Source organism: Triticum aestivum, chromosome 7A (assembly GCF_018294505.1).
Source record: "Triticum aestivum cultivar Chinese Spring chromosome 7A, IWGSC CS RefSeq v2.1, whole genome shotgun sequence".
Classification (NCBI taxonomy): domain Eukaryota; kingdom Viridiplantae; phylum Streptophyta; class Magnoliopsida; order Poales; family Poaceae; genus Triticum; species Triticum aestivum.
The window spans coordinates 372077810-372091149 of NC_057812.1; positions in this window are offsets into that span (position 1 = coordinate 372077810).

The window sequence follows — 13340 nt, forward strand, 5'->3', positions numbered from 1 at the left end:
CTGGCCCAATAATAAGGTGACGCAGCACCTAAAATAGCCTCGGGACGAAATTTATGAAGTGGCATCTTGTATATTTCGTCCAAGGCTTCATGCACCCATTATGGTGGCTTCAAAGTCCTGAAATCACCACTTGTAACTCCGTTCTTGTTCCCCTTGCGCATGCCATCATCTCTATGCTTGTTCTTGCTCCAATGTTCATCCTTCTCCAAGCTAGGCCCTTCATTTGTAAGCAAAACAAATGTATCCAATTTAGGCAGCATCATATTCTCATGAATATTAGAATCATTACCAAGAAACGAAAGTACCTGGTAATTTAGTTGGCGTGCACGAGCTCTAGTAATTGGTCCAGTATGTATAGCAGCAGGGGCTGTGGGTGTAACAATTGTATTGATGTCCTCATCATCCTACCCTTCTTGAAATGAAGTCGTCCTCGACGGAAGTTCATCTTCCTCACCCAAATAAGGCTTCAAATCTGCAATGTTAAAAGAGGGACTAACCCCAAAATCTGCAGGCAGCTCAAGTTTATATGCATTATCATTTATTTTCTCTAACACCTTAAAGGGACCATCATCACGTGGCATTAACTTTGATTTGCGCAAATCCGGAAATCTATCCTTACGCAAATGTAACCAAACAAGATCTCCAGGTGCAAACACAACATGTTTTCTACCCTTATCTCCAGCAAGTTTATATTTAGCATTCATACGCTCAATGTTTTCCTTAGTTAACTCATACATTTTTAAAATCAATTTAGCACATTGTTTAGCATCAAAATTAACCTTCTCCGAAGATGGAAGAGGCAACAAATCAATAGGTGCATGAGGTAGGAAACCATACACAACTTCAAAAGGGCACATCTTAGTAGTAGAATGCAATGAACGATTATAAGCAAATTCAATATGAGGCAAGCATTCCTCCACATTTTCTTATTATTCTTCAAAACAGCCCTAAGCATAGTAGACAACGTTCTATTGACTACTTCAGTTTGTCCATCAGGTTGGGGGTGACAAGTAGTACTAAAAAGCAGTTTAGTCCCCAACTTAGCCCATAAACATCTCCAAAAGTGGCTAAGAAATTTAGTATCACGATCTGAAACAATAGTATTTGGCACACCATGCAAGCGAATAATTTCACGAAAGAACAAATCAGCAACATTAACAGCATCATCGCTTTTATGACATGGTATAAAGTGTGCCATTTTCGAGAATCTATCCACGACAACAAATATGCTATCCCTCCCCTTCTTTGTTCGAGGTAAACCTAAAACAAAGTCCATAGATATATCCTCCCAAGGAACACTAGGTACAGGCAAAGGCATATATAAACCATGAGGATTGAGTCATGACTTAGCTTTTTGACATGTAGTGCAGCGAGCAATAAAACGCTCAACATCCCGTCTCATCTTTGGCCAAAAGAAATGTGTAGCAAGTACGTCCTCCGTCTTCTTCACGCCAAAGTGTCCCATTAATCCTCCTCCATGCGCCTCCTGCAACAACAAAAGACGAACGGAGCTAGCTGGAATGCATAGCTTGTTAGCACGAAACACAAATCCATCATTAACAACAAACTTGTTCCACATTCTTCCTTCTTTACAATTCTGCATTACATCTTTAAAATCAGCATCATGCACATATTGATCTTTGATGGTCTCCAAACCAAATATTTTGAAGTCAAGTTGTGAAAGCATAGTATAGCGACGAGACAATGCATCAGCAATAACACTTTCTTTTCCCTTCTTGTGTTTAATGACATAAGGGAAAGTCTCAATGAATTCAACCCATTTAGCATGTCTACGATTCAGTTTAGCTTGACTTTTAATATGTTTCAAAGATTCATGATCAGAATGTATAACAAATTCTTTGGGCCATAAATAATGTTGCCATGTTTCTAAAGTCCGAACAAGAGCATATATTTCTTTATCATAACTAGAATAATTCAGACTAGGCCCACTCAATTTTTCAGAAAAGTATGCAACAAGTTTGCCATCTTGTAATAACACACCGCCTAATCCAATTCCACTAGCATCACATTCAAGCTCAAAAGTCTTATTAAAATCAGGAAGTTGGAGTAAAGGAGCATGTGTCAACTTATCTTTCAATACCATGAAGGCTTCTTCCTGTGCGGTACCCCAAAGAAAAGGCACATCTTTCTTTGTAAGCTCATTGAGAGGTGCAGCAATGGTGCTGAAATCTCTCACAAAACGCCTATAGAATCCAGCGAGGCCAAGAAAACTCCTCACTTGTGTGACCGTTTTGGGCTGCGGCCAACTCTCAATAGCTTCAATCTTGGCTTTATCAACTTCAATTCCCTGTGGAGTAACAACATAGCCAAGAAAAGATACTCGGTCGGTGCAAAAGGTGCACTTCCCAAGGTTACCAAACAAACGTGCATCACGTAGAGCAATAAAAACAGCACATAAATGTTCCAAATGTTCTTCCAAAGATCTGCTATAAATCAATATGTCATCAAAGTAAACTACCACAAATCGTCCAATGAAAGCACGTAAAACTTCGTTCATTAATCTCATGAAAGTACTAGGTGCATTAGTTAACCCAAAAGGCATGACTAACCACTCATATAATCCAAACTTAGTTTTAAATGTTGTTTTCCATTCATCTCCCAATTTCATACGAATTTGATGGTAGCCACTACGCAAATCAACTTTGGAGAAAATTGTAGAGCCACTCAATTCATCAAGCATATCATCTAGCCTAGGAATAGGATGACGATAACGAATAGTAATATTATTAATGCCTCTACAATCAACACACATACGTGATGTACCATCCTTTTTCGGCACTAGAATAATAGGAACAGCACAAGGACTAAGGGATTCGCGTATATAACCTTTGTCGAGAAGCTCTTGTACTTGACGCATAATCTCCTTCGTCTCCTCTGGATTGGTACGGTATGGTGCACGGTTTGGCAGTGAAGCACCGGGAATTAAGTCAATCTGATGCTCAATCCCTCGAATAGGCGGTAATCCCGGTGGCACGTCTTGTGGAAAAACGTCAGAGAACTCCTGCAAAATGTTAGTGACAGCAGGAGGCAAAGAGGAAGGCACGTCCTCGAATGAAAATAATGCCTCTTTGCACACAAAAGCATAGCAAACAGATTTGCTGAAATCTAGCTCATCAATATCAGATTTGGTGGCAAATAAACATGCACTTTTCAATTTAATTTCAGAAGCAACACTAGATGGTTTATTATTAGGCTTCATTTGTTGCTCAAATTCTTTTGCCACAATCTGATTTTCACTCTTATTCTTCTCCTGTTGTGCTTTATTAGCTCTATTAATATCATCTTTCAAAATGGAATCAGGAGTCATAGGAAGCAAAGTAATATTTTTATCCTTATGAACAAGAGTATAGTGATTGTTTCTACCATGGTGTACATAATTTTTATCACATTGCCATGGTCTACCAAGTAATAAGGAACATGCTTGCATAGGTACCACATCACAATCAACATAATCAGCATATGTAGAGATACTAAAATGCACACGAACAGTACGTGTTACCTTAACCTTGCCGCTGTTGTTGAACCATTGGATGTAGTAAGGATGTGGATGTGGTCTTGTGGTGAGAGAAAGCTTCTCCACCATCTCCATGCTAGCCAAGTTGTTGCAGCTCCCTCCGTCTATTATGACGTGCACAGAACGTTCCTTCACAACTCCCTTGGTATGGAACAAATTGTGCCTCTGATTTTGCTCAGCTTGTGTGACCTGCACACTCAAAACACGTTGAGCAACTAAACATTCATACCTGTCAGCGTCTTCAGGAGCCATGTATTGCGTCTCATGATCAGAATCATCTCCACCATGTTCTTCACGTGTAATAAGAGCCAATGTCTCCTCATCATAGTTACTAGCGGACTCATATCCACCACCCTCGGTAGCAATCATCACACGCGGAGATTTGCATTCTCTCGCATAATGACCTCCTCCCTTACAACGACGACAAATAATATCACTTGTGTGCCCTGTTGATGCCCTAGAAGAAGAAGAACTCTGTGCAGGCCCGGCAGGTGCGCTCTTGGCAGATAATGGTGGTTGTTCCTGTTTTCTTGTATCATGGCTGTAGGAGGCACCTGATTGAGGTGCTGGTGCAGTTGAAGTAGAAGATGCACGCGGTGTCCATGATGAAGGTCGGCCTGCAGAAAAGTTAGTTCGCGCCAATGCTTGTCGATCCTGCACTTCACGTTCAGCTTTACAAGCAAGATGGAATAAACGAGTGATATTAGTATACTCCTTATAGTCTAGAATGGTCTGAATCTCTCTATTTAATCCACCCAGAAAATGTGCAAGCATAGCTTCATTCTCCTCAACAATACCACATCGAATCATGCCAGTTTGTAATTCCTGATAATATTCTTCTACAGAATTTTTTCCTTGTCTTAAACGCTGCAATTTTTGAAGCAATTCACGTTGATAATATGGTGGAACCCAACGCGTACGCATAGAGGTTTTCAAAGCAGCCCAAGTAGTTGGAATAGGATATAATCTACAATGTTCAGACCACCAGACACATGCAAAACTAGTGAAAGCACAAACAGCAGCAGCAACCCGCCTCTCCTCGGGATATTGTAAACATGTAAAACGTTGTTCAGTTTCTAACTCCCAAGTAAGATATATATCAGGAACATATCTACCCTCAAATGGTGGAATATTCAATTTCAGTTTAGGAATATGGAGATCATCTCGTACCTGAGGTGGTGGTGCAGGCCTACCATTACGAATATATACCTGAGGTCGACCTGCTGGTGGTGGTGCTGGTGGTTGCACGTAGTTTTGATTTTGAGCAACCTCATCCTCGTAATCTCCCACATAATCATCCTCCTCCGCATCAGCAGCAGGAGCCACAGAAGTATCAACAGCAGCACCAACAGTTTGGCCAAACGCAAGAGGAACACGGCTCGCTCGGCGGAGGTCTATTTCGCGACATGGAGGTAGTCGTTGTTGTTGTTGTTGGAGAGGTGTGTTAGGTGCAGCGGGTGGTGGTGGTGGAAGACGCGCGAGCAATTCATTAAACTTGTTATCGAGCTTTGTTTCGAACGTCTTCTCCATGCCATCTATCTTCTCCATGGCCTCTTCAAATCTGTTTAGCACGTCTTGCACCTGTTCACTCATCATTTGCTGAAATTTATCATGCAAATCCTTATTCGTCATGTTCTCCCAGTCAGTCTCGTCGGCTTGTGATCCTGGCATGGTTAGCAGCAATAGAAACACACAAGAATATGATCCTACAGACTACTAACAAGAGGTGGTGGTGGGTGTCACAAATCCGTCAAGCAAATCTCAAATTCTTACCAGTTCTTACCCAGCAGTAGGCGGTGATCGGCAACCGTTGTAGTCAAAAACTCTCAAAGCTTGGATAGAGCGATTACCAGGGAGAGTCAAACGCACGACGTAGATGTATGTGGAGCTGGGAAGGCTTATAATATGGTAGCAAAAAGGGTCAGCAATAATCAATTCAGAGATGCAAAGTTGAATAAACGCTCAACGACGGTACTGTGCTGGTCCTAGGCTAGACTGTGCTAGAGACGCGAGCCTAGAACACCAACAAAATCACGGCGCGACACGTAAACAAGGGAAAAGCACACTCTGGAAAAAAAATTCGCTCTTTTTTTTGCGCTCTTTTTTTTTGCTCTGCTTTTGTTTTTGTTTTTTTTGCGAAAAATCACTATAATGGCGAGTGTCTCAAAACTCTTCCTAGCTCAAACTGACAGGATGGGCACGAAATTTTTTCGACCAATTTTTTTTTTGACTGCCCGGACCCAAAAACTGGAAACGGGTCAAAAAAAACTTCCTATAATGGCACCTGTCTCAAAACACTCATAAACACCTAAAAATAGGATAGCCAGAAATTTTTTCGAAAAATGCGTTTTCGAAAAATTTTGGGCCTAAACGGAGCGTGGTTTCCGGACTCATTTTTTTTCCGAAACCTACTCCGGCAAGGAAACATGAATCGGAATCTAGATGGATCTTGAAAACAAACCTAATATGACAATAACTCGGATTGGTGGTGGATATATGGTGGTAGATGGCAGCGGTGGTGGTATATGATAGCAGTGGTGGTATATGGATACGGATTCGAAGCGGTGGCGGATAAGCGGTGGTGGTAGATGGCAGGGGTGATGATGATGGTGCGGCGGCGGCGTGACAACTTATGACCAGAACTCGAAACTCTAAAAGACTAGACTCTAAGACCAGCAACTAGACACGACGATGCAACCGCAAATTCAACAAAGCAAAACCCTAAAAAGATTATGCAAAGGCTCAGATTGGTTCGGATATGATGAACTAACCCTAATTTTTTTTGTGGCTTTTTCGTGGACTATAGGTATGAACAACAGACTCGATCTAAACTACGAAAAACTGTAAAATCTCACCGAGCAACCTGGAAATCTGATACCACTTGATAGAGGCAAAGGTGTCCCGTCTTTCGATGAGATGATGGATATCGCTTTGGTGGAAGTCGACTTTGACGATCCGACTACGAATGTGCGAGGACGTCGCGCCTTAGCAATCGGTAAACCAACTCCGAGAGGTTATTGACCACGCCGGAGCACGATCAACCTGACCACGAGGGTCTGTTTCCTGCGAGCAAACGAAGAACAAGCAAGAAACTAAGATTGCAATATGGATATTGCGAATATAAGATGAAAGCTTTATTGATCAAGGTGGGGTTCTGTGACGCCTTTGTCTGGTCGTTGAACACAAACGAAGTACGCGAAGTTGCAGCTATGGCGAACTTTTAATCTAAACAAAACCCAAAGTCTAAACGATGCCCTAAGGGCTGTATATATGGAGGAAGAGGGGGGAACTTCGTGGCCCTTGGTGGAGGGGTCCAAAATCAACCCTATCTCTTGTTTCCCCACACATACGGACTCTAAAAATAGCCTATACTTATGTATTTCGAAATTACATGGGCCTGGCCCAATAATAAGGTGACGCAGCACCTAAAATAGCCTCGGGACGAAATTTATAAAGTGGCATCTTGTATATTTCGTCCAAGGCTTCATGCACCCATTATGGTGGCTTCAAAGTCCTGAAATCACCACTTGTAACTCCGTTCTTGTTCCCCTTGCGCATGCCATCATCTCCATGCTTGTTCTTGCTCCAATGTTCATCCTTCTCCAAGCTAGGCCCTTCATTTGTAAGCAAAAGAAATGTATCCAATTTAGGCAGCATCATATTCTCATGAACATTAGAATCATTACCAAGAAACGAAAGTACCTGGTAATTTAGTTGGCGTGCACGAGCTCTAGTAATTGGTCCAGTATGTATAGCAGCAGGGGCTGTGGGTGTAACAATTGTATTGATGTCCTCATCAGATGTGGTTTTGTGTTTAATTTAGTGTTTGTGCCAAGTAAGACCTTTAGGATGGCTTACGGTGATAGTTGATTTGATCTTGCTGGAAAACAGAAACTTTTGTGCTCAGGAAAACAATTCTCATTTTAAACAGAAGTGTGATAAACTATTGATTCTTTTGAATAAGATTAATAAACAAATTTCTTAGGTATTCCTATTTTTTTCAGAATTTTTGGAGTTACATAAGTATTCGAGAGTTATAGATTACTATAGACTGTTCCGTTTTTGACACATTCTGTTTTCTGTGTGTTGTTTGCTTATTTTGATGAATCTATGTGTAGTATTGGGGGGTATGAACCATGCAAAAGTTGGAATACAGTAGATATTACACCAATATCAATAAAGAATGAGTTCACAATAGTACCAAAAGTGGTGATTTATTTTCTTATACTAACGGAGCTTATGAGATTTTCTGTTGAGTTTTCTGTTGTGAAGTTTTCGAGTTTTGGGTAAGGATTTGATGGACTATGGAATAAGGAGTGGCAAGAGCCTAAGCTTGGGGATTCCCAAGGCACCCCAAGGTAATATTCAAGGACAACCAAGAGCCTAAGCTTGGGTATTCCCCGGAAGGCATCCCCTCTTTCGTCTTCGTCTATCGGTAACTTTACTTGAGGCTATATGTTTATTCACCACATGATATGTGTTTTGCTTGGAGCGTCTTGTATGATATGAGTATTTGCTTTTTAGTTTGCCACAATAATCCTTGATGTACACACCTTTTGAGAGGGACACGCATGAATCGTGATTTATTAGAATACTCTATGTGCTTCACTTATATCTTTTGAGCTAGGCAATTTTGCTCTAGTGCTTCACTTATATCTTTCTAGAGCACGACGGTGGCTTTATTTTATAGAAATTATTGAAATCTCATGCTTCACTTATATTATTTTGAGAGTCTTTAAATATCATGGTAATCTTCTTTGGTTATAAATTTAGTCCTAATATGATAGACATCCAAGGGGGGCATAATAGAAACTTTCATATAAAGTGCGTTGAATACTATGAGAAGTTTGATTCCCTATGATTGTTTTGAGATATAAAGATGGTGATATTAGAGTCATGCTAGTGAGTAATTGTTAATTTGAGAAATACTTGTGTTAAAGTTTGTGATTCCCGTCGCATGCACCTATGGTGAACCGTTATGTGATGAAGTCGGAGCATGATTTATTTATTGATTGTCTTCCTTATGAGTGGCAGTCAGGGATGAGCGATGGTCTTTTCCTACCAATCTATCCCCCTAGGAGCATGCGCGTAGTACTTTGTTTCGATAACTAATAGATTTTTTCAATAAGTAGCTGAGTTCTTTATGACTAATGTTGAGTCCATGGATTATACGCACTCACCCTTCCACCATTGCTAGCCTCTCTAGTACCGTGCAACTTTTGCCGGTACCATACACCCACCATATACCTTCCTCAAAACAGCCACCATACCTACCTATTATGGCATTTCCATAGCCATTCCGAGATATATTGCCATGCAACTTTCCACAATTCCGTTTATTATGACATGTTCCATCATTATCATATTGCTTTGCATGATCATGTAGTTGACATCATACTTGTGGCAAAGCCACCATTCATAATTCTTTCATACATGTCACTCTTGATTCATTGCACATCCCGGTACACTCTCGGAGGCATTCATATAGAGTCATATTTTGTTGTAAGTATCGAGTTGAAATTCTTGAGTTGTAAGTAAATAAAAGTGTGATGATCTTCATTATTAGAGCATTGTCCCATGTGAGGAAAGGATGATGGAGACTATGATTCGCCCACAAGTCGGGATGAGACTCCGGACGAAAAAATAGAGGCAAAAAAATGAGAGAAGGGCCAATAAAAAATGAGAGAAAAGAGAGAAGGGGCAATGCTACTATCCTTTTACCACACTTGTGCTTCAAAGTAGCACCATGATCTTCATGATAGAGAGTCTCCTATGTTGTCACTTTCATATACTAGTGGGAATTTTTCATTATAGAACTTGGCTTGTATATTCCAACAATGGGCTTCCTCGAAATGCCCTAGGTCTTCGTGAGAAAGCGAGTTGGATGCACACCCACTTAGTTTACTTTTTGAGCTTTCATAAACTTATAGCTCTAGTGCACCTGTTGCATGGCAATCCCTACTCACTCACATTGATATCTATTGATGGGCATCTCCATAGCCCGTTGATACGCCTAGTTGATGTGAGACTATCTCCTTCTTTTTGTCTTGTCCACAACCACCATATTCTATTTCACCTATAGTGCGATAACCATGGCTCACACTCATGTATTGCGTGAAAGTTGAAAAAGTTTGAGAACATCAAAAGTATGAAACAATAGCTTGGCTTGTCATCGGGGTTGTGCATGATTTGAATATTTTGTGTGATGAAGATGGAGCGTAGCTAGACTATATGATTTTCTAGGGATGGCTTTCTTTGGCCATGTTATTTTGAGAAGACATAATCGCCTTGTTAGTATGCTTGAAATATTATTATTTTTATGTCAATATTAAACTTTTTTTTGAATCTTATGGATCTGAACATTCATGCCACAATAAAGAAAATTACATGGATAAATATGTTAGGTAGCATTCCACATCAAAAATTCTATTTTTATCATTTACCTACTCGAGGACGAGCAGGAATTAAGCATGGGGATGCTTGATACGTCTCCAACGTATCAATAACTTTTTTATTGTTCCATGCTATTATATTACCTACTTTGGATGTTTTCTATGCATTAATACGCTATTTTATATTATTTGTGGGACTAACCTATTAACCTAGAGCCCAATGCTGGTTTCTATTTTTTCCTTGTTTTAGAGTTTCGCCGAAAAGGAATACCAAACGGAGTCCAAATGGAATGAAACCTTCATGATGATTTTTCTTGGACCAGAAGACACACCAGAGACTTGGAGATCAAGTCGGAAGACCCACGAGGCGTCCACAAGGACGGAGGGAGCTCCCCCACCCTTGTGGGCCCACTGGTGCACGCCGGTCCTAAACAAACGGTTTTTAACTCCTTTCCGCGACGGCATTTGGAACCGTCGCCAAGTGAGTGTGGGTGATGAGGACATCAATACCATTGTTACACCCAAAGCCCTTGCTGCTGTACACACTGGACCGATTACTAGAGCTCGCACACGCCAATTGAATTATCAGGTACTTTCGTTTCTTGGTAACGATTCTAATGTTCATGAGAATATGATGCTGCCTAAATTGGATACATTTGTTTTGCTTACAAATGAAGCGCCTAGCTTGGACAAGAAAGATGAACCTGGAGCAAGTTCAAGCATGGAGATGATGGCATGCGCAAGGGGAACAAGAACGGAGTTACAAGTGATGATTCCAGGACTCTGAAGCCACCATAATGAGTGCATGAAGCATGGGACGAAATATACAAGATGCCACTTCATAAATTTCGTCCAGAAGCTATTTTAGGTGCTGCATCACCTTATTATTGGGCCAAGCCCATGTATTTTCGAAGTACTTAAGTATAGGCTGTTTTTAGAGTCCGTATGTGTGGGGAAACAAGAGTTAGGGTTGGTTTCGGACCCCTCCACCAAGGGCCACGAAATTCCCCCTCTCTCCTCCATATATACAGCCCTTAGGGCATCATTTAGGCTTTGGGTTTTGTTTAGATTAAAAGTTCGCCATAGCTGCAACTTCGCATACTTCGTTTGTGTCCAACGACCAGACCAAGACGTCACAGAACCCCACCTTGATCAATAAAGCTTTCATATTATATTCGCAATATCCAGATTGCAATCTCAGTTTCTTGCTTGTTCTTCGTTTGCTCGCAGGAAACAGACCCTCGGGGTCAGGTTGAACATGCTCCGGCGTGGTCAATAACCCTCGGAAGTTGGTTTAGCCATTGCTAAGGCGCGATGTCTCGCACGTTCGTAGTCGGGTTGTCAAGGTCGACTCCCACAGAAAACGATAGCCACCATCTCGTCGAAACATCGGGACACCTTTGCCTCTATCAAGTGGTATCAGATTTTCAGGTTGCTCAGTGAGATTTTACAGTTTTTCGTAGATTAGATCGAGTCTGTTCTTCATACCTAGAGTCCACAAAAAATACAAAAAAATTAGGGTTAGTTCGTCCTATCCGAACCAATCTCAGCCTTTGCATAATATTTTCTGTATTTGCTTTGTTGAATTTGAGGTTGCATCGTCGTGTCAAGTTGCTGGTCTTAGCGTCTAGTCCTTTAGAGTTTTGAGTTCTGTTCACAGGTTGTCACGCCGCCGCCGCACCATCGTCATCATCATTACCATATACCACCACCCCACCATATACATCGCCGCTGCCATATACAACCACCAATCTGAGTCCACATATACCATCGCCATATACCACCACCAATCCGAGTCCAGATATACCATCGCCATATACCACCACCAATCCGAGTCTAGATATACCACCACAGTCCGAGTTCCACCAGATTCATCTCCGCCAACAGTCCTAGTTCGTGTCCAGTATTTGTTGCTTTGTTTTCGAGTTCTAGATCATGCCATACTCCGAGTCGTGAGAGAGTAGGACTCCTGAGATTCCGTGCTACCCGCAGAAGAAAAATAGTTCCAAACTCAAAAAAACTAAGTCTGGAAAATTCTGGCTAGGCAGGTTTTAGACAATTTGTAGACTTTTTTGAAAAAAAATTGTTGCGGAGCCAAAAAAAAGAGGAAAAAAAGTGCAAAAAAAAGTGAAAAAAGAAGAGAAAAAAAAATTCAGAGTGTGCTCCTCCATTGCTTACGTGCAGTGCCATGATTTTGTTAGTGTTCTAGGCTCGCGTCTCTAGCACGGTCTAGCCTAGGACCAGCACAGTACCGTCGTTGAGCATTTATTCAACTTTGCATCTCTGAATTGATTATTGCTAACCCTTTTTGCTACCATATTATAAGCCTTCCCGGCTCCACATACATCTACGTCGTGCATTTGCCTCTCCCTGGTAATCGCTCTATCCAAGCTTTGAGAGTTTTGACTACGACGGTTGCCGATCACCGCCTGCTGCTGGGTAAGAACTGGTAAGAATTTGAGATTGGCTTGACGGATTTGTGACACCACCACCACCTCTTGTTAGTATTCTGTAGGATCATATTCTTGTGTGTTTCTATTGTTGCTAACCATGGCAGGATCACAAGCCGACGAGACTGACTGGAAGAACATGACGAATAAGGAGTTGCATGATAAATTTCAGCAAATGATGAGTGGACAGGTGCAAGATGTTCTAAACAGATTTGAAGAGGCCATGGAGAAGATAGATGGCATGGAGAAGACGTTCGAAACAAAGCTCGATAACAGGTTTAATGAATTGCTCGCGCGTCTTCCACCACCACCACCGGCTGCACCTAACGCACCTCTACAACAACAACAACAACGACGACTACCTACACATTGTGAAACAGCCCTCCACCGAGCGAGCCATCTCCCTCTTGCACCTGGCCAAACTGTTGGTGCTGCTGTTGAAACTTCTGTGGCTCCTGCTGCTAATGCGGAGGAGGATGATTTTGCCGGCGATTACAAGGATGAGGTTGATCAAAATCAGAACTACGTGCCACCACCAGCACAACAACCATCAGGTCGTCCACATGCAAATAATGGCAATGCTAGGGCTCACCCTCAGGTACGAGATCATGACCATCTCCCTAAACTAAAATTGAATATTCCACCATTTGAGGGTAGATACGTTCCTGATATATATCTTACTTGGGAGTTAGAAACTGAACAACGATTTACATGTTTACAATATCCCGAGGAGAGACGTGTTCCTGCTGCTGTTTGTGCATTCACTAGTTTTGCATGTGTTTGGTGGTCTGAGCATTGTAGATTATATCCTATTCCTGCTACTTGGGCTGCTTTGAAAACTGCTATGCGTACTCGTTGGGTTCCACCATATTATCAACGTGAATTACTTCAAAAATTGCAGCGTTTAAGATAAGGAAAAAATTCTGTAGAAGAATATTATCAGGAATTACAAACTGGCATGAT